At 43.0% G+C, this 25,901-nt stretch overlaps 1 protein-coding gene across 2 annotated transcripts in view; it reads right to left on the reverse strand.

Annotated features, from left to right (window-relative positions):
* Positions 1 to 24,166, reverse strand: part of CHRM2 (cholinergic receptor muscarinic 2) — a 134,187-nt gene extending 110,021 nt beyond the window's left edge. Inside the window, exons 1-2 of one of the 2 annotated variants that reach the window (XM_017651342.3) lie at positions 23,290 to 24,166; positions 22,860 to 23,029 (exon numbers count right to left, since the gene is read on the reverse strand). The gene's annotated coding sequence lies outside the window, so the exon portion shown is untranslated. Of the gene's footprint in view, positions 1 to 22,859 lie in introns of both variants that reach the window. The other variant, XM_073238395.1, reaches the window with a different exon arrangement.
* Between the last annotated feature and the right edge of the window lie 1,735 nt (positions 24,167 to 25,901).

Raw genomic sequence — 25,901 nt, forward strand, 5'->3', positions numbered from 1 at the left:
AGACTCTTGTCCCTGCCTTCCTATTAAAGGCATAAACTTACATAAATGACTGCATTAAATTCTAGGAAGGAAATAAACAAGGTGCTAATATAGCTTATAAACCAAGCCATTATTTTAAACTGGATTCACAGGGAAAGTCTTCCTGGGGAGTGGCAGATAATCAGACTGAATAATGAGAGGATGCTTCCCATGCTAAGCATGAGATGGATCTACATGAAGGGAACAGTATGTGGCATACACTCTAAGCAGAAGTCTTACACAGAAAAGGGCACTCATATCAAGAAGCTGAAAGACAAACGTGTGGCTAAGACACAAATGAGACTGACAGTGGCTCAAGAGACTGGAGAGGTGGTAAGTCCTAGATCACGTGCTGGAGACCGTGCTCAGGAGCGTAATGAGGGAAAGGAGAGAAGAATCAAAAAAGTGTCATCACAACACTCCCTCGGCCAGGTGATCAAGCTTAACATCATCAATACTCTCGTGTTGATACCTATACCCGTGATTGTCTGTCATCTTCCTCCAAGAAAACCATAGTTGTCGTCTAACCGTAAGGAAAAACATCAGACAAAACAAAATTGAGGGACATCTGACAAAATATCTGACCAGGACTCCTCAAAGCTATCAAAGTTATCAAATATAACGGAAGTCTGAGAAACTGCCAGTGTCAAAAGAGTCTAAGGAGAAAGACATGACAACTAAATTTGTTATGTTATCTGGAAGGGATCTCAGAACACAAAAATGATATGAGATGGAAACTAAGGAAATAGCAATACTCATGGACTTTAAAATGTACTGATATTGGTTTATTAGTTGTGTCAAATGCATCATACCAGTGTAAGTTCTTAACAACAGGGGAAACTAGGTGCAGGGTGTATGGACACTCTGTACTGTCCTCTCAACTTTTCTGTTAACTCTAATATAATGCTGAATTTTTAAAAAATGAGTCCTAAGCTTCTAGACTAAGCAAATGAGTTGATGGTGATGCCATTTCCTGAAGTAATAAAGACAAGGAGACAAAAATGGGGATGAATGGAGAAGGAAGGGAAAACAAGTCTCAGGAGGCAGAACAATTTTACTTTGGAGCATGTTAAGTAAGAGCTGTTAGAGAAACATCCAAAGAGCGGGGCCGGGCAGGTGGGAATGGCTGTCTAGGTGCCACCTAAAACCAGTAAATGAGAGTAGAATGCTGGTTGCCACTGGGACAGGGTACAGAATAATGGCTACAGAGTTTCAGTTTGGAGTAGTGACACATTTCTGGAGATGGAGGGTGATGTGAATACACTTAATGCTACTGAATGGTACACTTGAAAGTGGTCAAAGTGGCAAATTTTGTATCTGTACATTTTACTGCAATGAAAAAAGTAATGACTCTGGGTAGCAAGAAAATAAGTACTTATTTTATTACCCCTTCCAGTATTACAAATATAGTAACGGAAGATGCCAAAGTACACACAAAACAAAAAGTGCTGAAAAGAACAATGAAGGTTGAGGGGCACCTGTTCCTACATGGAAGGTCAAGGATAGTGTCTCCAAAGTGGTGACTTTCAGTTGCTTGACCTTTTCCTATATGACCTTTTCCTTCCCAGAACCTCTTTTCTTTAAATACTCTTGGCTGCTTCATGACCACTTCTCAGAATGATAATGCGGCCTACAGACAAACTGGCTTCCCTTTGAATCCTAGCTCCAGCTCTTCACGGCCTTGTCTATGTCATTCAACCTTTCCAAGCCTCTTCTTCCTTATCTGTAAAATGGAGATAATGTTTAATCTTTATGTTGAATATTTATCTTTGCATGTGTGTGTGTGTGTGCGTGTGTATATAAAACGCTATTTAATCTTCACCAAAACCTTCAAGATGCATCTTACTACATATATAGCAACTGGATCTTCAAATGTATGCAATGAAGGATGGCTTTAATTACTACAAATAATGTCTTTGGACGGAGACATCCATCATAGCCTGCTTCAAGTAGGCAAAGCCAGGGTGACAAACCTTCAATCCTCTTCAGCCTAGAAGGTTCTGTTACTTGCTAGAGCAGAGTCCATGGTTTCTGGCTATCGGGATGAAGGCAGTCCTCTGGGGCTTCTTTCTAGAACACCCCTGATAGACAGACTGTTTCTGTTCATGATCTTTCTGCCTCTGAGTCACAAGTTCTCACTACTGTAGAACATGGCAATTTTCTTTTGAGCACTGAATCCCCTTTGGGGATTCTACAAAGGAAAACTACTCTATTTGAAAGGTAGCCAGTGGTCACAAAATACTCTGTTCAAAATGTTTTTCCTCAGAATATAGGGTCAATGTCATTGTTATCCTTAGCTGTGAACACACAGCAGTACCTTGCCTTGTATTAGAGTCTCTGACAGGAAAGAAATGGACATGATACAGTTCCTATTCCATGTGTCCACACCTTTCCTTAGATGGCATTTCAGGTACCCCCTTCCCTATCCATCTCAGCAGGGTGCAAGTCAGCCCTTCCTGGAATCTTATTTAAGTGCAAAGTGGATATTGCTTAACTCTCCACAAGATCAGGAATATATCATCTCAGTTTTGAAGGAATTTCCTTGAAAAATTGGCAATAACTTTAACCTATGACTCCAGGTTAGAAAAAAAATAATAACCTACAGACCAATTAGCTGTAAGGTTCATGCTGGTCTTTGATGGCAAAGAATTAGGAACACCTGGATATGATAAGGTGCTAAGGCAAGGAAAGTTCTTTATTCCTCACTGGGTAATCCTAGTCAGCTGAGAAGACAGCCAAGGTCTCCTGTCTGCTTTATGTTTGGGAAATATTTTGGGGTCCAACAGGAATAGTACATTGATCTAATAAGACGAAGAACTTAATTAAAAAATATGTTCAATACTGGGAGAAAAAACAGCATCCCTGTAACAGTGCTGTATTAATAAACCAAATAAATACAGTGGGACATTTTATCTGAATCCAAATTATTGTCAACAGCAACAATAATTTTAGTACACTTTATATGTAGAGCATTTCAAGGGTTGACAAAATGCTTCCATATTTCTTCCTTCTGATTCTTGAAGAATTTTTGAATCAGAAGTATAGGTATTGGCAATATTTACTATGGAAATGAAGAAACTACAGGCTTGGATGATGTCCGGGGTGCCACTTTTTTAGAAAAAGGTGTGGTATGTTTGAGTTGGAGAACCTGGTTTGTTTCCAGTTCTGTCATACACTTAAAGTTGAGATTGGGCAAACTTTTAAGTTCTCGTATTTCTCACCTGGAATCCAGTAGTAACATCTATCTCACAGGACTGCAAAGGGAAGAACAGATGCAAACGTAAGTGTGAAAGCAGTAAATATTAAACAAGTATAAAAGGACTATTTCCTTCCTTTGCTCAAGGAGAGCTAGGCATGCTTCGAAGTCAAGTCACCTCTGGAGAATGGCTCCGCCACGCTACTCAAGCTCCCTGCAAAGGGCCAGGTCAGTGATGGCTGAGAACACGACTTCACCACCAACCTTTCTCCCCAGAACACATCTTCCCAGTAGTAGTGAATGTGGTAACAACATTCAAGAGCAATTCCAAAGGAAAGAAAGACAATACAAGTCAGGCTATGAGACAACAAAGTCTTTTTTTGAACAGGTGATCAAGTATAATTGTAATAGTCACACCAACATTTCTTCAAAGCTCCCAAGTCACTTTCTCAACAAGAGTAACTATTCCTATGATTTTCCCATTGGAAGAAATAAAACAGATCATAGCCTGATGTTAAATTAAGGGAAACTGAGGCAGGCATGGTACTCATCAACAAATAAACAGTAGGGGCAGGAAAAGCTAATCACTTATTTCTCAAAATTCATTCCCTAGTAGAGAGACCTTTTGCTCTGAAGATGGAGGGTTGATGATTGGTGTGACTTGGAAAATGTGATTCTTACTCAAATATTTAATTCCTTTTTGAAAACCTGATAAAGTATTTCTCACTGCATTCCCATAGCTTCCAACACCACGGGGCAACTGTTTGCTTCAGGCTGCAGCGAGGATCAAACCAGGAAGGTTCTCAGAGACGTCACAACTCTCCTTCCCTGTGCAGACCTGGGTGGGAATCCCATTTATCAGCCACAACAGGGAAGAGGGGGATGCAGCACCTATCCTTTTTGAGACAGCTAAGCCTTTCTTAGTTTTCATACTAGGGGCCCAGGGACGGTGCTATGGTGTGACTCTGTAGTCCTCTGTGGGAGGTGGTAGCACACAGGTAAAATTCTATTCAAACACAGCAGGGCAAAGCAACGCACAGAGCAGAGCCACGGCAAGGAAGCAAAGGAGGACGGAGCCTGTGACCTCGATTTGGCCCCGAGGAAACTGTAGTCTGTCAGGAACCCCCTGGGAGCGCGCCTCAGGGCTGCCAGGGGAGCCTGACATCCCACCCAGAGGAGTAATCCTGCAGGAGTTTCCCTTCGGATCTGCCCGCCCTGAATCCCCAGCTGGGGTCGCCTCGGTGAACCAAGGCGGGCCAGCGAAACCTCTCCCAGGAGAGCGAACTTGGCCTCTTCACATCTCCTCCTTCAAATGCAAACTGGCACCACTGTCGGATCATAAGATCTTTTCAAGCAAAATTTTTTTTAAATAACCGAAGTGTCCCTCAAAGGGGAACTGCTTCACAGAGGCTAAGTGGCAGAGACTCCCCCCTTGTCCCCCAGGTGGACACTTAGCTTCTTCAGGAGGGAGGCGGGTAAGTCAGGCTTGGGGTTCCTTCTGCGCCCCTTGTTCTTGGAGGGTGAGGTGATCCAGGGGGCGTCTGGACCCGTCATTCTTTCTCTGCTGCTCTGTAAGCCACGCAGAGGGTTTACCACAGACGAGCGGCCGGGTGCCGTCTGTTGTACTTGCAGGGGCACTTCCGGCGATGACACCACGGGTGTTCAGTGAGGAAGGACGGCAAAAACAACAGGACAGGAGTCAGGCATTGTGCATTCTCAGTCAGGGTGCGTCACCTTGGGCAAGTCACCTGAAATGGCTGGCTCTGAACTTCCTCTGCCTGTGCCTGTCACCCTTTCGGAGTTATTTGTGAAAACGAAATGAGGTGATGGATCTGATAATCCATTGTAAACTGCACGTTTTTTTTCTTTAATAAAGTATTGTTTCCCCTGAGCTATCATTAAATAACCCACAAACATGACTTCAAGAAAGTGGGAATCAAGGCCCCATGACGAAGAGGTGGACGTGGGCTCCGAAAGCCAAACTGAAGCCCTCACCCACCGGGTGCGGCTCTGGGCCCTCGGGCACAGCGCGGGTCAGTGAGAACAGCCACGCCCAACGGAGGTTTCCTAACACAAACCGTGTGATGTGGGGCCGCTGTGCTTTACCCATCCTGCCATTGTTCCCCAAGAAATGGAACCAAGTGGAACTCGTTATACTTTGAGGAGCCTACAAGCATGTGTGAAGCTTCTTCTCAAAGAAGGGCCAGAGGACTTTTTTGGTCAAGTGCTGGATAGTAAATATCACAGGCTTTGAAGGCTACACTGGATCTCTTGTGCACATCCGTCTTCTTTTTCTTTTGTTTTTTTTTTTTTACAACTCTTTAACAATACCAAAAAACATCCTTGGCTAGAGGCCATATAGAAGCAGGTCAAAGGCTGTACTTGGTCCATTTCCTACTCTAAAACAATGTGATGATGGGCTCTGGTAATTCTAAAGCAACATGCAAACACAAGAGGTTATTGGCTCAATTCCACATTTTTTCTGACATCCCAATATGTACTTAATATATTTTGAAACTTTTGCTTTACTTCTGCTGTGACATTGCTTGGTAAATTAAAATAAAGTGTGGCTAACAATTATTCTCCTCCTATTTTACACATTCCTATGTAAAACAATTTTATATGAACTTATCTCAACATACTTTATACAGAATAAGTACTCGATTATAATGACAATAAGTAATAAAATATGAGGCATATAATACTTTAATTTTTTTACCCATATATGTCTTCTTTTGTAAAAGAGATCTGGAGCTTCTGAGTCAAATCCAGTGGATCCAAAACCAAGCCCCTTCACCTGTTTTCTTCATCTTGCATTATCTGACTTCTTTAAATTTCTTTTCCTCTTATGTTCCATGAGGATTATATAATGCCTACACCAATGAGTCGAGAGTGGAGTGACAAGATGCACGTGGAAGAACCTGTCCCCATGTGTGGCACATATTTCATAATATGTTCATATTATGATGAACATAATAGTTTATCTCTAAGGTATATGCTTCTCAGTTACTCATTCCATCAAATAAGGCAGTGGACCTGTGGCAAATACTTTTTGTTGTGGCTTAACTGAACCGTGTATGTCAAGTTATGGAGCTGTGCCTATACAACCAAACCACCAGAAGCAAGTCCATCAAGCATCATGTTATGTGGGGTATTTGGGAAGCCACCTGGGTAAGTGGACACATCTAGCAGGTTGCTATGGTGTGACTCTCTGGGATAAACTTGCCTTTGACAGGAGCTCCATGAGAGCATCTCTTTTCTCTGTCCGTATGTGCCCTCTGGAAAGTCTACTAGAAGCTGTAATGCCAAGTAGACAGGGTGTTTGGAAGACTGATTCAATTTTATTCAGTGCTTTGCCCCAGAGGTTTTAGCATGTTGGAAAACAGCCAATAACTTTAGTTCCACCAAAAAAATAGTATTTTTTTTCAAATGGGATAAATTTTCTGCTTTCTTCAGTGCCTTGGTCCTTCCTTCAGTATACAGAGTAGGAATGGGCCTGCTCTTCTAATCAAAGTCCACATAATTTGAGGTCATGAAAGGAAGAAGTCACAGAAAAACAAAATAGAGGTCCACTGTTCTATGTTTCCATGGGCCCACTCTTTTCAAAGACAGGATGCTGCGATATCGATAGATATCATAAATTAGGTGTCATCACTTGACTGACTTAATCTTCTCTGCCATGTGCTACTAGTTTTCTCCCGCCTCTTTAGGTAAATGTCACAAAATGGTGCAGGGCACATGATTTAAATAAAATGTTTTCCATTGGTGAGAAATGTCGCTTATGGTAGCCAGTGGGTAAGTCCAGACCTCTGCAACAGCATACTGGCTTCTGATGGTCTGCCCAACCTGTCTCTCAAGTTTTCTTTCCCATCTTCCTATGCCCACTGCTGCAGCCACTGAGAATCACGTGCAGGACACTGAAAGCTCCATCCTTCGGCTTTGCCACATGCTGTAGCCTCTTCTTGAGGTTCCTTTTCCTCCCGTGTTATGGACTGAATGCTTGTGTCCCCCCAAATTCATATGCTGAAACCCTAATTCTCAAGGTAATGGTATTTGGAGATGGGTCCTTTGGGAGGTGATTAGGTTTTATGAGCCTTCACGATGATCAGGGCCTTTGTAAGAAATATAGGAGCTCAAGTTGGCCCTGTCTCTCGCTCTCTCCCTCTCCCCTCTACCCCAGCACGTGAAGATTTAGTGAGAAGGTAGCCCTCTGTGAACCAAAAGGAGGGCTCTTGGCAGAACCTGACCATGCTGGAGGCCTACTCCAGCTTCTAGCCTTCAGAACTGTGAGAAACAGACGTTTGTTGTTACCACCTGGTCTGTGGTGTATTTGTTAAAAAGGAACCCAAACTGATGAAGACATCCCCATCAATCCAGTAAAACCCTACTCACTCTTTAAATACTCTATTAAACCAAGCTTCAGCTGGGTTAGTCCCACCCTTCTCCTCTGTGATTGCAGGAGTCCTCATACCTCTATTACAGCCCATACATGTTGTGCATCATTTATTCCTCACCTTATCACCCAGGATAGGCTGTAAGGCTGGAATATGACTAATCATCTTTGTATCCTTGATGTCCAGCAGAGTACCTGGCTGCACCTAATTTTGCAGCAATACATGTTGAAGAATAAATGAGTAAATAAGTATTTCCAGCATGTCAGTACCTGTCCCTTATGAAACACAAGTGCCTGCTCTCCAGCAACGAGCAGAATCCTGCAGGGAGCACAGGAGACAGCTTTACGATGCAGATCATGAGAATGATACTGGTGTGAGTGATGGATTTTTTCTGTTGTCAATACAGATAATATCCTCTTTATGTGTGTACATATATGATACCACTGGAATTGGAGCTCTTTTTCTGGCAGGGGGTAGAGGTGATGGGAGTCCCCCAGTCCTGCTCAGCTTTGTGAGCAAGCCAAGCTCCGGCTCTCTTTGGACTCTATACGGGTTCCATGGAAGGAGGAGGTGGAAGACACCAATGTCCAATTTGTTTCTTCCTTTTCTCCAACCTTAAAGAGGCACAATCTGCTCAGGGTTGTCAGCCCTGTCCATAGCTTTTTGCTTTGAGCCTGTATGAAGATGAATGAAACATCTTCTTAACAGGGGGAGGCAAATCAGCTTTCAGCTTCTTCAAATACAGTTTCTCCAAAAACAAGGTCCCATCTGTCTTCAGATGGGCTACTGTCACCAACTAACAGCACCACCTTTGCCAATAGTCTTGGGGAGCTCACATCGGAGACCAACACAACAAGTAAAACAGACCTCCTGCGACTTTTGTTGAATTGTTTCTATTTTAATTTCAGGTCTTCAGTTAGTGTGGAATTCTCTTTTCATGAGGCAAGAGAAGCAGCTTTATTTCCTGGCAAAACATCCTTTTGGTTTTTGCCACAGAGTAACCCCCAAAGAGAATACAGTGTTTGCAAACAAGGCTTCTGGCATGTTCTCCTAAACTTCCCTGTCCTCTCACAGTTCCAAACGCCTCTTAAAATAGCTTTGCAAGTGCCTTCCCAACATTCCCCAGGAGCACATCACATTCCAGTGTAAGTGGCAGCGGTCTGAGAGAGCATTCTGTCACCTCACTGTATATTTCTCTGGACCACGAAATGCCCAGTGTCCCAGACACAGACAATTCCTCAACTCACTACCAATTGCTTCCCCCCAACATTTTCCACTGATAGAGAACAAAGCAAAATGACAACCCCAAAAATAGCATTTCATTTTGAAACATTTGTGGCAAAGCTCATTACATTTATGGTTATCAGGACCTCATGATGAAATAATCAGCTATTTGGAAGAAAAGTACATGGACAGCATTAGGAGAGATGCCATAAAAATACAGCGTTCCAATTTGTCTTTTTCTTACTATAAAGATACTGCATGGACAATTTTCTCTGATTTGGCAGTAGATTTGACAACCGTGTTTCCAAATGACCTCAAGAAATGGGGATGCGGTAGAAAGACACGGATTTTGATGTTATTTTCTAAAAGGCTTCTTCCATTGTACTTTCTTCTGCTTTTAAAAGCTTTCATACATCTCCAAGAAACAAATACACTGTGAAATGTTTCCAATCATTCTTTATTATGTAAAGGTAAAAGACTGAGTTGGTATCTTTTTATAAGCATCAATATTATTTTTAAAAATGATCCAAATAGATGCTGCAAGGATTAAAGAAAACTCTAATTATTTAAGTTCATTTCAGTCATGAAAAATGAATAGATGAGATATCCAAAGCTTCTGGAAAGGAGGAAATAGATACTCTAAAGACTGGGGTAGTTTACTAGACCTGAGCAGATTCTTAGCACAGACCCTGAAGAATGACATAATGGCCAATCCACGTTCTGATACGTTGGCACCGTACTGCATCTATCATAAGAGATTTGACCTTCACTCTTCTTTGAATCTCAGCCTTTTCAACAAAGTCTTCCCACTAAATCATAAAACCCCTTTGTAAAACACCAGGGAAACAGAAGAGAAGTGGAAAAAGAATCAGATGTCCCATACAAATGAGGAAGAATAACAAGGTTTATTTGTTTGTTTTAGCATAGGTCTTTCTTAGAAGGAATTAAACTATAAGATTAAAATAATCATGGGGAACATATTAGAGGGCTAGCCATGTTAGGGTGATGGAATTGACAACAGGGTGGGTGTCAGGATGTTCAGACCCCAAATTCTGGTTCTATCACCTCAAACTGTTGTCACTCACAGGACAACCACTACTATTTCTTGGTCAGAGTCTCCTTAACTGTAAAATAGAGGTGCCAAACTAAATGATGTTGAACATATCCCTAAATTATTGAGCTTGTGAAGTTGAAGGAACTAAAGGTAAATGGACAACAGTACGACTATTCCAGAGTAGATATTTATAACCACTGCTTTAGACTCCTGCCGGAGCGACATGCTCTGGGAGACACGGGAGCCTCATGCCAAGGGAAGAGGGCAAAGCCTTTTCTTGCTAAGCTCTCCAGGAGGTGGTGAAGGCCAGCGGGAGATTCCCCGCCAGGGAGCACAGATCCTACAGCCGCCCAGCTGCAGAGTGTTATGAGGGGGCGCTAAGCATGGGTAGGAGAGGGCGAAGGCAAGCATGGCAGTGTAGACCTGCCCCTTCCCCTATTGATACTCGTGTGTGATGATGGAGAGGGATCAGGAAGGAGGGGCCGGTGGGGCATAAGCACAGTGCTAGGCACAAAGTAAGTATTCAGCAAATATTAGTTGAATGAATGAACAAAAGAACAAATAAATGAATACTCCAAGTCTATGCCTAAGGCCAAGGCTACAGCATCTGGAATGGTACTTAGTTGCACCATGTAAACTGATAGCCATCTTTGATCATCTGTCTTGTAGATGAAGTTAAGCAGAAAGAGTGAGTGGTACTGTAAATCCATCCTAGCCTGGAAAAAAAAATGGTCTATTCAAATCCGATGTGATCTGTGCTAGCTAAAATTTCTTTTAGCATGTTGCACATAAAAACAAACAAGCTGAGTCCCTTTAGAAGTTCACATCCTAGATATTAATTAGATTCAGCTTAAATAAAGTATTACTACTACTACTATATACAAGGAGCCCATAGAAAATCTTGCTCAGGCTTAAACAAAGTATTAGTTTCAAAAGTGGGAAAATTTGTCAGAAGGAAAGATATATTCTGAAAGGAAAATGTTATGTAGAAAGAGAATTTCTTTATGCAATTTCAGAAAATGATGACTTGCTATTATAAAACCAACAGAAGGAGATTAAGGCAGTAAGAAATTTCAGACTTTTAGGAGACTAGTGGCAGAAAATCATCACTAAATAAATATTTATTGAGCTCTGCTATGTGACAAGAATAGAGGAAGGCACAAGATTTTAATGTTGAGAAAAAAAAATTAAAACAATACATATCTCACTCATAATTTTCTTTAGTGAAACCAGAGTATCAATGACAATTTCAGTGTGTAAAGGAGGTGAAGATAAGGTATGTATTTAAGTTGAAATGGAAACCCAAGCAAAGACATGGAAAGTCTGTTTTAAAAAGTGGGCACCATTTGCTGCCCAGTGCACAAGCCATGCCTAAGTAGCTGGAACGACTAGACCGATGGATCAACACCATCAGTAAGACACAACCCAGAGGAGACCCAATGGCTCTCAGCGCTTCTTTTACTTCTCAAATAGAAATAACAGTAGTCTGTCTGCCAATGGTCAAATAAATTAAGATTCATAGTGCCCCATTTAGGAGTCAGAGTAAGTATCTTGGGTAAACTGTTCAGCTTTTTTTACTAAGCTTCATCATGAGTGTACCTAATGAGGCTTGGAAGACCACCTGGGAAAAAGAAATGGAAAACAAACTGCTCTGGGATGCTTTTCTTTCTTCTTGTATTTCAGACTCGGTGGAGTACAAGCGTTGCCAAAACAGGAACGCAAACCATGTAAGTCTTCTAACAGAGAAGTGAAAGATTTGTGTTGCCCAAATTACAAAGAACATCTTGTGAAAATTTTAGTAATGGGAAATAAAAATAGTTACGTAAAAATTGTAAGACACCAAGTGATGATATTTTTTCTCACTGAGTGCTGAAATAAGGAAGGGGGAGTTAAAGGAAAATGAAAAAAGAGATAGAATTGAATATTCAGAACATGAATTCTGTGGTACTGTAGGAAAGTTCCAGGATTTAAGAACATGGAAATGTAAGATTAGAGAAAGTCCAATACAAGAATAAAATAATATATACAGTGAAATGATAAAATATTTCTCTAAGGATTTATTTTCAAGAAGGGAAAACATTTGTTGATTAAATGAAAATACCTAAGAAAAATTAATGCAATGGAATTTTACTCAGCACTAAAAAGAAGTGAGCCATCAAGCCATGTGAAGACATGGAGAAACCTTAAATGTATATTATTAAACTGAAGAAACCAACTGTAAAAGTGACAAACAGTATGATTCCAAATATATGACATTCTGGAAAATGAAAAACTATGGAGACAGTAAAAGGATCAGTGGTTACAAAGGCTGGAAGGGAGGGGTAAACAGGGGGAGCACAGAGGATTTTTAAGGGCAATGAAACTACTTTCTTTGATACAATAATGGTAGATACATACCACTCTACGTTTGTCAAAACCCATAAACCCAAACACTAAGTGTGAACCCTAATGTAAACTATGAACTTGAGGTGATCATGAGTCAGTGGAGGCCCATCCATTATAACAAATGCACCACTCTAGCACAGGATGTAGACAGGTCGGGGAGTCGTCAGTGTGCAGGGCCTGGAAATATATGGGAATCCTGCTCAATTTTGCTCTGAACCTAAAACCGCTCAAAAAAATAAAGTCTATTAAAAAAAACAAACCAGTGCAGCAAGAAAACTTATCTTTCAATAATTATTCAGTCATGATTTAAAGTTTACATTTTAGGTAACTGAGCTATTGATATCATTCCATTTTCAATTATATTGGAAAAGTAAAGTAAGAGCACATAGAAGTTTGGGAGAAAAAATAAGTTTTGAAAGTAGTCAAATATCTGCTGCGAGTGGAATGAACAAGTCACAAGTCACATAATTTAATTTGGAAGAAACAAACAGGGATAATGACCTTTAGCGAATCTGACTAATATATGGTGCAGTGATTGTAAGGATCTGCAGTTCCTAAGCCTTAGGGAAACCAGCTAACAGATTTACAGTCACCATCAATTATTTCTGAAAATGCATCTCACACCAAGAGGTGCCAAAATATAGGAACTGGAGCAATATATATTAAAGGAGAAGAGAGCTGGGCTGCCAATTACAGCCAATTCTCTAGATTCAATGCCTACTGAAATAACGGGACTAAACCAGAGAGAAAAATATAACAAACCCTAGGTGATGAAAAAGCTGCAGAGAGGCAGGAGCAATTAAATTACTGAGGATTGAGAAAAGGAAGAAAGATCCAAGAGGAAGGGACAATGGGAACTTGCATTGTGATAAAGAAGCTAAAATAAACTGGTGAACATCAAAAGAGAGCCGCTCAACAATCTCTTTCTTCCATGAAAATGACCCCTGGGATTCAATCTGAACTCTTCAATGATAGATGTCATTTTACTTCGTTTGAGTATGGAAACTTGCTGGAAAATAAATACGACCTCCTTTCCATATCACTGCTTGAAAATAAAAGTAATTTGAATTTTTAGTAAATTCTTAGAGATAGAAGCCAAGGGATCTCCTTATAAATGTGGGAATTTTAAAAAGACTGCTAAGGATGTGAATTTCCTGCAGCACAGGTTATGTAACTAACAAACTACTAGGGAGAGAAGCAATTATCACTTTAATTAATTAGGGCCCCATTGTAGCTCCCTTGTGAAAGATAATCTTTGATTAAAAGTGTCAGCATGTAAAAATATTGACTGATATTGAAATGTAAGAGTATGTGAAATTTCAATTAATTGTAAAAAATTAGCAAGTATTATCATTTCCCAATAGACACTAATGATTCTCAGGAGACCTGGGATATATAGACAAATAGAGTGGACAGTAGACATGTAAACAAGAACAGAATTAATCCACTGATGGTTTATCTCAGGATAATTAGTTCCCTTGGCCTTTGGTTGTATATCTGCAATGCAGAGGCTTAATGTTAAGTAATAGCAATTGTTTGGCAAAGGAAGGGAATAGACAGAACAACATGAAATAGGGGATCAAACAATATTTTATGAAGTGTAGCATTTTCATAGTCAACAGAAATATTCCAACATACATGCATTTTATAAATATTCATGATATCACATTTTGTGTCTTAGAAATTCCATACCTGGAGGCCTTGCTGAGACTTTCCCCCACGGTGCCTGGAAAAGCTCCCAGGGGAACTATAATGGAACAAGTATTTTCAAATAAGACTCCTAGAATTAGCCTAAGTCAGGCGGTTAGTAGCTGAGACAGATCCTAAAGCTCACCTGACGCCGAGTCCTCTGACACAAACTCTGTTGTCATGACTCCATTTTCTGAATTATAAATCAAAAGTGATACGTGCCTCTATTTCCTTTTCTTCCCTCTCTCTTTTTCCTTGGCTTTATTGGAATTAGATGCCAAATAACATAATGGGATATTCTTTTAAAGCAATAGTTTACGGAATAGTAAAACAAACCAAGCATAAACCAAATATTTAAAATATACTTTTGACATTAGACGAGAGATGGATGCTTAAAGCAGTGAACTTGCTCAGACCTCGAACAAGCAATTTCATGTCAACTTGCTCCAATTTCTAGATTTACGAAGAAAACAACAAACATCTGCCACACAGGGTTGGCGTGAGGTGTAGGAATAATACATGTAACATGGCGCAGGTCCTAAAATTCGTTAGACACTCAAGAAAGAGCCACTGTCATTTCAATACTTTTGCTGTCATTATCACCATCACAGAAGAGGACATCATCGAAAACTGAACAGTTCCCAAACATGGAAGTACCTAGTCATGGAGAATATTCAGTCATGCTCACCTTAAAATAAAAGCAAATTCATGTATCTTTCAATGACATCCGTTGACCAGAGAACAAAGAAACTAAACCTCCATCATCCATCACTCTCCTTGCCTTTACTACTCCCATCATACAATATAAAAGAAGAAAAATAACCTGTAACAGTGAGGCTTACATGTAAAGATATAACTTCCCACTTGACTGATAAAATCCGAAAGAAAATAATTATAAGTATGAAGCAAGAAAACGGTGGGTGGCTCTGGGAAACACGGGCCCGGGGGCTGCTCTTTATCTTCTCCCTAAAATGAAACCAAATGCTCCGATGCTCTCCAAAGAACACAGTTTAAGGGGAATTTTTCTATCATTTCCTATTTTCTGCTGAGGCCGGGAGAGAGGAAGGAGGGAAATGCCAGGTGCCTGGTCTAGCTAGGTTCCTAGGCGGAACACCCGGCGGGGCAGAAAGCACAGAGGAGCTCTGGAATCATGATGAGACCTTCCCAGAAAGGAATCAGGGAAAACGAGAGGAATTGTGGAGGGCGCGTGCGGGGGAATGAAACATGGCACAGACAAGAAATCAGGTAGGTGCTGACTTCTATACGGCCGGGACTGATGTAACCTAAGAATATAAGGTATGCAGATGGGACTGTGCCCCATCTAAATAAACAGGCACAGGTACCCTATAAAACTTCTCTGTCTGTCTGTTTCTACCTGTGTGTGTGTGTGTGTGTGTATATATATATATATATATAAAAGCATCTTTATATATGTCTGTTCTCCTGAATTTTTATTAATCACCCACACCAGAAAAATCAAAGTCTATGATCCCAACTAACCTCTCAGTCTCAATGGGCCACACAAGGTGGAAAATAATTCACATGATGATAATGGCAGCAACATTTGGACTGAGTATCCCATCTTGTTTCCTCTTCAATGCCCTTAGAAGCCAATTCTCCAACCTGGTATTATTTGAAGCATGGTCCTGTAATTATCCACCTTAATATCACCTGAGATATAGATAGAGAGAGACAGACAAAGAAACAGAGACACAGAGAGAGAGACAGAGAGAGACAGAGACAGAGACAGAGACAGAGAGACAGAGAGAGATTTCTGGATCTGACCCCCTAAGCAGCTGACTCAAAATATTTGCAAGAAGAGAATATTTTAAGGACTCAATCTGTGAATGAATCTCTTTTAAAAGACCTCTTAGAAGACAGTAGTGATTTAACTAATTCAGAATCTGGTTATTCAAAGCACTGTATCTGATGACTATGAATACTGACTGCTAAAAATGTAGCTCCAGGTCTGCCATGAGGTCAATATTCAAGGGCATACAGGATACAGGAGCCTTAGCTTCAGAAAAGTCCCGCTTTTCTGAACCTAGTAAATTCAGAGAACAACATACCACTGCCCCGCTACCACATTTTTTGCTATTTATTTTCACTGATCAGAAAAATGTAGATATTTAGTTTTGCTGTGGTTTTTGATGTTGCACATTGTCCATGGACTTTAAATTTGAATTTAAAGGGTGGCTACCTATGGAGATGCTTATAACTTCTTTGACACAATAAAATGGAATGGGAGACTAAGCCTATCAATAGGGTTACATGTTATATATGGAAAACATTGGAAAAAAATAAAGCTCCACATTTTTAACACATTTGAAACATACACATTTATAAAAATATGGCCTCTTCTCATTGGGTCCTCATCAGCATCCCTCACAAGTTTTAGTCAGTGCTCTAATACCAGCACCAGCAAAAATTTTCCCAGCCATCGCTCAAGTTGCCCAGCACGTTTACAAGTTAGCCCTTTTGTAAATAGTTCAGTTTAATATCTAAGAAAACAATTCAGCCAATACCAGAAAGCTCTTTAAGATGAAAAACATTTTTGTACCTTCTAATATTAACTTTGCTGTGAATATTAAGTGCCAAGTGTGATCATTATTATGTTGACTATACATATCAAAATGAACAAACGTATACCGAGAATCTAGAATATATCAGGCAATATGCCTGACTATGAGAGATTAAATGCAAGACAGGATATAAAATATCCAGAAAAATGCCTGCTGCATCACAGCTTTCCTTAGCTATGGCTATTAGTTTGGGAGAAAACTAGTATAAGTGTGATGTTTAGCACTGCTTATTAGTATTATGCTAATAATAAACTAGAAGAAGAAAAGGAGGGGAATACAGAGAAAGAGAAAGAGAAATATATTGGCCAATATTTACTTAGCATTCATTCTGTGCCAGTCATTACACTAAGCTACTTTATATGTATTATCTCTTTATGTGGTTTGGGGAATAAGAAATGGCTGAAAGAGAAATGGCTTGGCAAAAATGCTTTGATCAGTTCTCGAAGATCTCATGTGGGTTTGATGTTGTAATCTATCCTAGATTGTTGTGAAACAGTGCAGAATTTAAACCAGTGGATGACATGCTCAGATCTACATTTCATAAAGATCATTCTGGCAGTGTGAGGCATAGATTGTACTAGGGAAAGACTAGAGGGTGGGAGACTGGTTCAGGGAAGAGATGTTAAAGGTCTGCAAAAGATGTGTGGATTAGAGAGGGGATGCATTCTAGACAAGTCTCAGAGACAGGTCTGACTTGGGGACACCATTAGATGATGACAACTGAATTTAGAGTGAAGAAGAAAGAGGGCACATTTATAGCATATCATCCTCACCTTTAATCTGCCATGTAAATTTTAATTAATAATGTGAAGATTGACATTACTAGTCATATAATAATAAAGAGCAAAACTTCTAATTTTCTTAAATATATTACATATATATATATATTATATACAATTCAACAAGAAAAATGTTCCCATTTTAAAGACATAAGGCTTCCATTTTGAAGTTTTAAACACTTAAACAAATAGAAAATCCCATTATATTCTTTTTCCAGAGATATGCCAATTGAATCTCTTTGTCTCCCATAGAAATACTTTCACAATATTGTTAAACATATAAGGGTACAAACATCTCCCCTGTCCCATAAACTTTCTAAAATCAATCTAGCAAACAGTACTGAATATGCTAGGCAATGAATGTCTTCTACTAATCTTTTTGCTTAAAAATATATTAATTCAAACTCTTTCCTGCTTATGTCTATTTCAAATTATATCAGAAATAGAAATTCTCTCAAAATGTTAAAAACCATGTTGTTGTCCTAACCACAGTAAGATGCTTCCTGTTATTCAACACCAGAGGGCATCAGTCAGTGAAAACCTGGATTTGGGAGAGAGGGAGAAAGTGAAGGAATTCCACTGCTAATGAAAGAAACTGATTTTTTGGTGTATACCCTTATCTACCATGAAACATTACCATGGTAACAGCACTAGTTTAAGATGATTGTATATTCAGGTCACAATATAAAAGGAGCTTGAACATGTGAGAAAAAATAAAGGAAAAGAAATAAAATAAGACAAGACTATATAAAAGTGTGGAAGAAGGCAAACCAGACAGAACCCACCTTACCCTTTGCTAATAGCAGTTCACAGAGTCACATCATATCTTTCGGAGCAAAGACAGGTAATAGTTTCTAACTAAAATCCAAAGTTGCCATTGAAATTCGGAACCTTCATTGGAATTCAGAACCTTAAGCACAAATAATCTCAATAAATTAAGAGGAAATCACTCAGCATGGCAAAATGAAGAGAAACTAGATAGGAAGTAGAAATATGTGTGTCCTTAGATAGTTCTTGGTCAGCTACGTCACGCTGGAAAAGCCTTTTCATCCACTTCAACACTTATCATGAGCTAACCTGGAGGGTATCAAAATTCTCTTTCATTCTTTTGCACCAGATAAAAGAAAACCTTAGTAGAGCTAGAGGTGAAAATAGCATCTGACAAAATACCAGGTGATTTCGGCGCCCGTTTCCCTCCGCCAGAGGCAATCACTGATTAACCAGAACAAGTGTATTGTGCCAACTTAGAATCAAGCTGGCACTCGATCTTCCCTGCTTAGGGTTTAGGGGACCCAACAAGAATATGCAGAGTTGCATTAAAGGGATGGAGAGAACACTGTTGACCTCTGAACTGCACAGATTTGACTCCCCAAACACAGAGAAAATGAGTTGAAAATGACTATTCAACCAGAGCCGGCCAGCACACCATGAGACAAAAAATGGAGTCCAGCAGGCTTATGTCTGAAACCAAGGGCTGTGACTTAGTGGCGTGATCATGGGCCATTCATTACTCACCCCTCGGAGGGCTCATGTCCTCATCTGTAAAATGGGGAAAATAACAGGTGCCTCACAGGACTGTTGCAATGAAGAGAAAATTGATTAATCTCTTCACTCATCCAACAAATATTTAACAAGTTCCTAGGACGTGCCAGACACTATCTTAAACAGTGGGGTCAAACACCAACAGAACAAATGAGGTAATACATGCAAGGTGCTTAGGACAGTGTCAGCGGCTTAGGACACACTGTGAAAAGGCACTTCCAAGGAAGAAAGAGCTGCTTCCTTTGACCCACACAAAACACACATGTCCACTGCCACGTGACCCAGCCGAGCTGTGGGGCAGGCGATCAGTCCACTTGCTCTGACACCCTTAAATGAAAGCAGTCCAAACACCCGCTCAAAGACCCAAATGTAGACAAAGTAGGGGCAGGGGATGGGTAATGAAAGCCGGTGTTAACAGTCACCATGAGGACATTGACCATGTTTGAGATACAGGAGTCCACCGAGGAAAATGGCACTGAATCTCCACAATGCTCAACTCAACTCAAACAGAAGTGTAAATGAGGAAAACCAGTCCTTCAAGGGAACTGCATGACAAGATGTTTCTGTCAGTCTCTTGATCCTCTTCAGTAAAATGAAGATTAACAGTGAGGGTGGAGGGGTCGTGTTTAGTCACTGACAGGCATCCCCTCGCAGGCAAACCCCAAAGACTGACACCAGTGATGGAGGCTGACCCTGGCACTTAACGGGGGCTGCTGATGGCACAGCCACAGATTCTTGCTCTCACTTTTTCTTTCTTTCTCCCATTCCCTCTTCATTTTCCTTAATTCTATTGTCCCTCTCTCTTCCTCTTTTGCACTTGCTTTAACTTTGTTGCTTGCTGTGGGTCAGAGAGACTTGTGCCTCCCATCAGTCTGCCTAATCCTCTATTGAAGCAGTGCCAAGTCTTCCGGCCAGCCAGCAGGAGGGCTGGGGACTGCTGTTTGCTTCAAACGTCTGACGCTGTCCCTCCCTCCTGTGCCCTTGGCCCTGGGGGCTGGCTGCCCTGGAACTGGAGCTGGAAAACCGCCAGTGAACATACATCCAAGTGTCTGGCATTGGGGGCGCTCTGGGCAAAGGAGGGGACAGGGTCACTTTGGAGCAATGTTTACATGTGAAGATCGCAATCTCAGCCCCTCAAAACTGAAAACTCTGGGGGCTCATTCCACAGAGACTTTTGCTTATGTCTGACTTCTAGGCTCTTCCACATCTGCCCCTGGAGTCTGCTTAGCCACCACCACGGTATTTGGGTTCTCTTGAACTATGATAGGGATATTTGTTTAAATCCACCTTTTCTCAGTCTGATCCTCCCAGATACCCGCAAGCACAGTTAAATAAAAAACAACAACAACAACAAAAAACATGTCTCTTTCTTTTATAGGAAGATTCGGCATGTGTCAGGAATTTGGGTCCTGAATTTTGGGTTCCGGGACTTTCCCCCTCTCTCACCCCATCTCATTCACAGAGTTTTAAAACAGTAAGTGGGCTTGGCTGGAATTTCTGAGACTTCTCAGGGTTGAGTTTCAATTTTTAGTTTTCACTGGCATAGTTGTTTAGCCTGGTAAAGCATATAGAGCCAGTATTAGTTGCTTATCTGTGGTACTGCCAAGTCTGGGACATGTTACTAATAATAGCAAGAACAATAAAAATTCATTGGGGCATTAACTTATTACTTCTTGAGTCCTTAGCTGCCAGATCCTGCAAAGCTATGACATCGTTGGCACAAAATTCTTTCACCCATTTGATAAATCTCAAAAGTCCACTCTCTAAATTGCAGCCTAATACAGTTTTCAGTGTGAACTGTTCTCTAGGCAAAATCAACTGGTTTACTGTTTATCTGTTGCCCTTGTTATGGCCCCAAAGATGGGGCCTAATTGTTCGTTGTTTCTAAAGTGCATCATCATCCTTATTATTTCCTTATCAATGGAAATATATGTATCTGTCCCCTGACATAGGCTTTTCAATACAGTGTATACATATACGGCAACTGCCCACCAAGTAGAATGTGGGGCTTTGCTGCACAGTGCTGGGCTGAGTGGCAAGAGTTGATGAGCTTCCTCATTTCCAAGGCCCTGTCAATCCCGGTAAACCAGACCCGCCTGGAGTGAAGTGAGGGGCTGGGCCACCCAGGACCCAGTCATCTAGATTTCTTTGGGGGGACCGGAGAAAGGCTGCCCCTGGCGGTGGGCTCTGGCCCGAGACGCAGGGGACCGGTGGCCACGGCCCTCTTCACCCTCAGCCCAGAGGGAGCTGGAGCGCTGGGAACACCCCAAGAGCCTCCCCTCCACCCACTTCCCTAACCCCGGACCAAATTCGAGTTTTCTCCAGGCCTTTCCCGTGGCCCCACGGTGTCCCTGGAGTCTGGGCTGCCTCCCCTCTCCTCCCGCCGGGCTCTGCAGAATGGCAGGCGCCGGCGCACCGCCGGTGGGTGGTAGAGCGTGGGGACGTATGTTTGTGTCTCTGGTTGCATGTACGAGGGGATCCACAAACCGCTCACCCAGCTGCCATGTACCCACCACCACTCAGCGCTAAGAAAAAAGAGCAAGAAAAGCAAAACAAACGAAAACCAGAAAAGAGCTGAAAGGGAAATAGTCAGTCTGGGGGATTCTTCTGTGGACTGGAAGGCACCGCGCTCGAGCTGAGCTCGCCGTACCTGGGCTGGCAGACCCGGGACCCTCGGTGACCTCAGCCACAGTGTGCCGGGACCGTGAACTGGCATCAGGACAAGCAAGGAAAGCTTGGGGGACATGTCGGCGGGCAGCTCTGCCTGCCTTAGGCTTTCACCTCCATTTCTTTGCTTTCCTCCCGCCTCTCTGCACCGAGTGACTCCCCACAGATCCTGCCATCCCCGCAACAGCCTGGGACTGCGGAGCTCGGTGGACCCTCCCTTGGACGATTTTGTGGCTCAAAACAGCCTCAAGGACGGCGGCGGGCAGGAGGGCAGAGAGAGGGATCGGAACCTTGGAGGGAGACTGAGGCAGTGGGTGTGTGCCGCTTTCAGCGTCAGTGATTGGGGGGATCTTCCCCTCTTGAGAGTTCTCCCAGGCAAGTCTCCTACCCCCGCGGGGAGCGCCCCAGGGCGCAGGGCAGAGCGCACAGGTGGGGTTTCTCTGGGATCTACCCTGCGGGGCTTGGACCACACCTCGCAGGAACTACAAGTTAGCGGCAATCACCCAGGAACGCAGGTAGGGACGGCAAGGGATCTCGGGGTGCAGCGGTCCCCTCTCCACGCCCCCCGCCCCGCTGCGGTGACCCAGAGCCCACCGTGAGGTGGGTGACGGCGAAGCCCAGGCAAGGTCCAGGACCTCGCAGGCTCAGGCTGAGACCCTGTCCCCAAGCCAGGCGGACAGCGTGTGCGGGGCCTAAATGGGATAGGGTTGCAGACCCTTTCGTCACTTATCAACCCCGTCCCTGGGTCAGGTCCTCGGAGAGCCGCAGCAAGCCTCCCGCCGCCACCCGCCGCGGGCGTCCGGGGAGCTGCCGGGAAGGCGGAACCCAGGAACCGCGCGGAGCCGGGGCAAACAGGCCCTTCACCCCAAATGCCTGGAAGACACGGCCAGAGCCAGGCAGGCGGGGGGGTGAGGGACAGGAGAGGGCGAGGCTCTCGGGGTCTCTTCCAGGACGGCATCCTCGGGAGAGAAGGGGGGGGTCGGGTGCCCGGAGAGGACGGCGGGCTGGAAGAGGGAGCAGGGGCCGGGCAGGCGCCGCTCCAGGCTGCCGCTACCACATTCCGCCGCAGTCAGGGGCCCGCGGAATGGCGCCCCCGCCCCGCGCTTTGCCACTTTGCCCCTTCCTTCCAGACCTGCCATCGCTGCCCCGAGTCCTCCAAGCCACGGAAGCGAAAGTTTCCGCTTGAGGATCCGCACTTGTGGAGGACTATCTCCAAATTTCCCAGCCCCCAATCCCTGCACGCCCGGTTCTGGGGACTTGGGAGGGACCCCGCCGTGCCAGGGTCCCTGGGGAGGGCAAGGCGAGAGCTGGGCAGCGCGGTGCCCTTACCTGCCTCCGGTTTAGCTCCAGTTGCCGGCCCGGGCTGCGCTCTCCTCGGTGAAGGCTGGCAGGAGGCAGGAGGCAGGAGCCCTTCGCGGGTCCGGGGCTGAGCGGCACGGGGGCCAGCTGCGCGCCGCTCAGAGTGCGAAGCCGGCCGCCGGCTCGCTGTCTGCCTTGATCTTGCAAGAGAAAAGGGAAAGATTAGTTGGTGCCGCGACACCCGGAGGGGTGGGGCGGGGAGGCGGGGAGAGAGCGGACCCGAACGCTCGGGCAGGAGCTGCGGGGCGCGGGCGCGCGCCGGCAGAACCGCGCACCCCACAGCCGTCCCAGCCACTTGGCGAGTCTGGACACCCTTCGCGGTTTGGAGCGGAGTTGAACTGACGCCGTCCGCGCCCTCCACACCGAATCACCGAAAGAAAAGCAAAAAGGACTTTCGAACCTGGCTTTCACCAAGAAGATAAATCTGGCGAGCGGAACAGAACCGAGATCTAGACGGACCGGCGGGCTGGACGGGATTCATTTCTTCACCAAAGTGCTTGGGGAAGTAGTAATTAGTGTGGGGGCAGCACCTACTTCGGCGCCTCCGGAGATGTCCTAGTGGGAGCTGCGGTGCCCAGGCTCTGGTCCACGCGCAGGCGGGCGCGTGTGTGCGCGCGTGTGCGAGTGTGTGCGCGCGCTCTCGCCGGAGCGGGTCTCTGCGTCCCGGCGCCTTGGGGTTCGCAGGAGAGCGTGGCCGTGTTCGTGCGTGTGTGTGCGATTAGCTGCAATGGGCGGACAATTTCTGGAGAGAACATTTACAATTTCCTTTCAGTATGACAGGATTAGTTGCTGTTGAAGGCTCTCCTCCAATGAAATCTTCTCTGCTTTTTGATTTGGCGCTTCTTCTGAGCAAATACGACAAGCCTTTTCTCCAGTATCCTTTCCGCTCCTCTCCACATCCATTCCGCAAGAGCCCAGCTCTCCATCTACAATGTCTACATCAACACCCCTACAGTTACCACCACCACCACCCAGACCCATTTCTGCAGGCAGATGATCGCCACAAAGGTGACAGGACATACGGACGCAGTGGTGCTTGCTCTTCGATAGCAAAAGATGCTTAAGCCCAGTTTTTCCAGGTGGGAAATGTTGAAATAAATCTGCTATAATTTGTGAAGAGCGTGCTGAACTTTTCACAGATTGTTTATTACTCTGGGACTTTGGCAAATGTGTTAGAGAGGGAGGTGATTTTTTTTCCGCCTTATTTTAAACCTGAGTCAATGTCCATGTTTTATTCAACTAGCACGTATTAGATGGCAGAGTGTTTACGGTGCTTCGTGGAAGCTGGCATCTCCATAATACAAACTTCTGTCTCTGGATCAGCCTTAGGTTTTCATTTCTTCATTTTAACAAGGCATTACTTCCAAGAAGAGTACTTATTATTATTAGGTGCTAGCCCATTTGATAAATGTACAATGAATGATATGATTCTCAAGTACAGCTGAGGACAAGACTTGCTTTTACGAAAATATATGTGTATACAAAGATGACATTAATATATGATATGTATACAGGCTGTATTTTCTCTCATTGGCCTTTGGCAATGAAATGAAAAAAGTTGAAACCTTAAATTGAGTAACAGGGTTAGATATATCACCGTTTGGACCAGAAGGCAGACAAAAAGCAAGTTAAAGATGCACTGGTTTACTGTATCCAATTAAGTTCTCTCTGTCCAGTCCTTTGCTAGGTGTCAAAGAACCCTGTTCTTTATAAGCTTCCAATCTTACTGGCAAGGAAACACAGTCATGTGAAACACCTATACAGCAGTTGACAATCATGATAATGAATATATAGCAATATAAATTCATTGATATTGGAAATCATGTAGCTAAAAGTTTCTGCCCTTTCTGTTAACTCATAGCTATCACCAAGCAGGATATGGCCGGCAGAAACTTGAATTTGCCTGATTGAAGTCATCCTGAAGCAAGGTATCATAATACTGTGGCTCTACCTTCAGCCTCCGTAATCTGCCATCACTGGGAGATTTTAAGATAGTTGTTGGAAAATCAAGACAGTTTGGTCCAATCTTCATCTCAGCCTCCCCTGGCCTTTGCTCCATTACATTAAATACCTACTTTTGTCATTTCTTTTCCTTCAGGGGTTTTCTTGAAAATGAATCCACATTTTCCTTCCTTACTCTATTATTTCTGAGTTAAGCCTCCATAAACCCATGGATTTGCTTGAATCTTTTTGAAAACACACACACACACACACACACACACACACACACACACACACACACACGCACACACACACACATGTCAAAGCAGCAGAGTGGAATGGATCCTGACCAGCAATGGAGAAGCAGAAAACCCAGTGATTTGCTGTTATTTTGTTCTTACATATCATTAATGCCTTCTTACAAATAGCGCTATACATTCCAAAAAGAGCAATAAAGCAAAAAGCCAATGAAAGCTAACAAATATTCTCTTAAACTTGAATAAAACACAGTCTGTGAGTAACGGAACTACTATGTTCAATAGAAGTCCCTATGCTTATGGCCTTTTGGAGGGGAGCTATAAACGGAAGCAACATTTTTGCAGACAATCATCAATAATGTCCATTTTCTTCTACATCATCACTGAAAACATTTATGTATATACTTGTGGCTTTGCCACTCACTGTGTGATTTTGGAGAAATTTTTTTAACTGCTCTGTGCTTCAGTTTCTCAATCTGTAGAAGGAGCATGGTGATAGTACTATCTCCTGGGTTTGTTACAAGGAATAACAGAGTTAATTTATGTAAGGTTTTCAGAAGAATTCATGGCATATAGCAAATTAGCTGAAATTATAAGACTGTTGGTCAGGATTTAAAAACATGGGCTCCTGGGTCATACCTCCAACCTACTGAATCAGATTGTGTGGGAATAAATCTTGCCAGTGAAACCATACTGTTCATCAGTGTCATGCAATAAGCATGTAAAACATAATCCAGCAAAACACTAAGCCCAAGAAACCCCATTCTTCCCTCTTCTAGTTTCTCTTTCTATACAAGAAAATACATGTATTTTG

Source organism: Manis javanica, chromosome 6, assembly GCF_040802235.1.
Source record: "Manis javanica isolate MJ-LG chromosome 6, MJ_LKY, whole genome shotgun sequence".
NCBI lineage: Eukaryota > Metazoa > Chordata > Mammalia > Pholidota > Manidae > Manis > Manis javanica.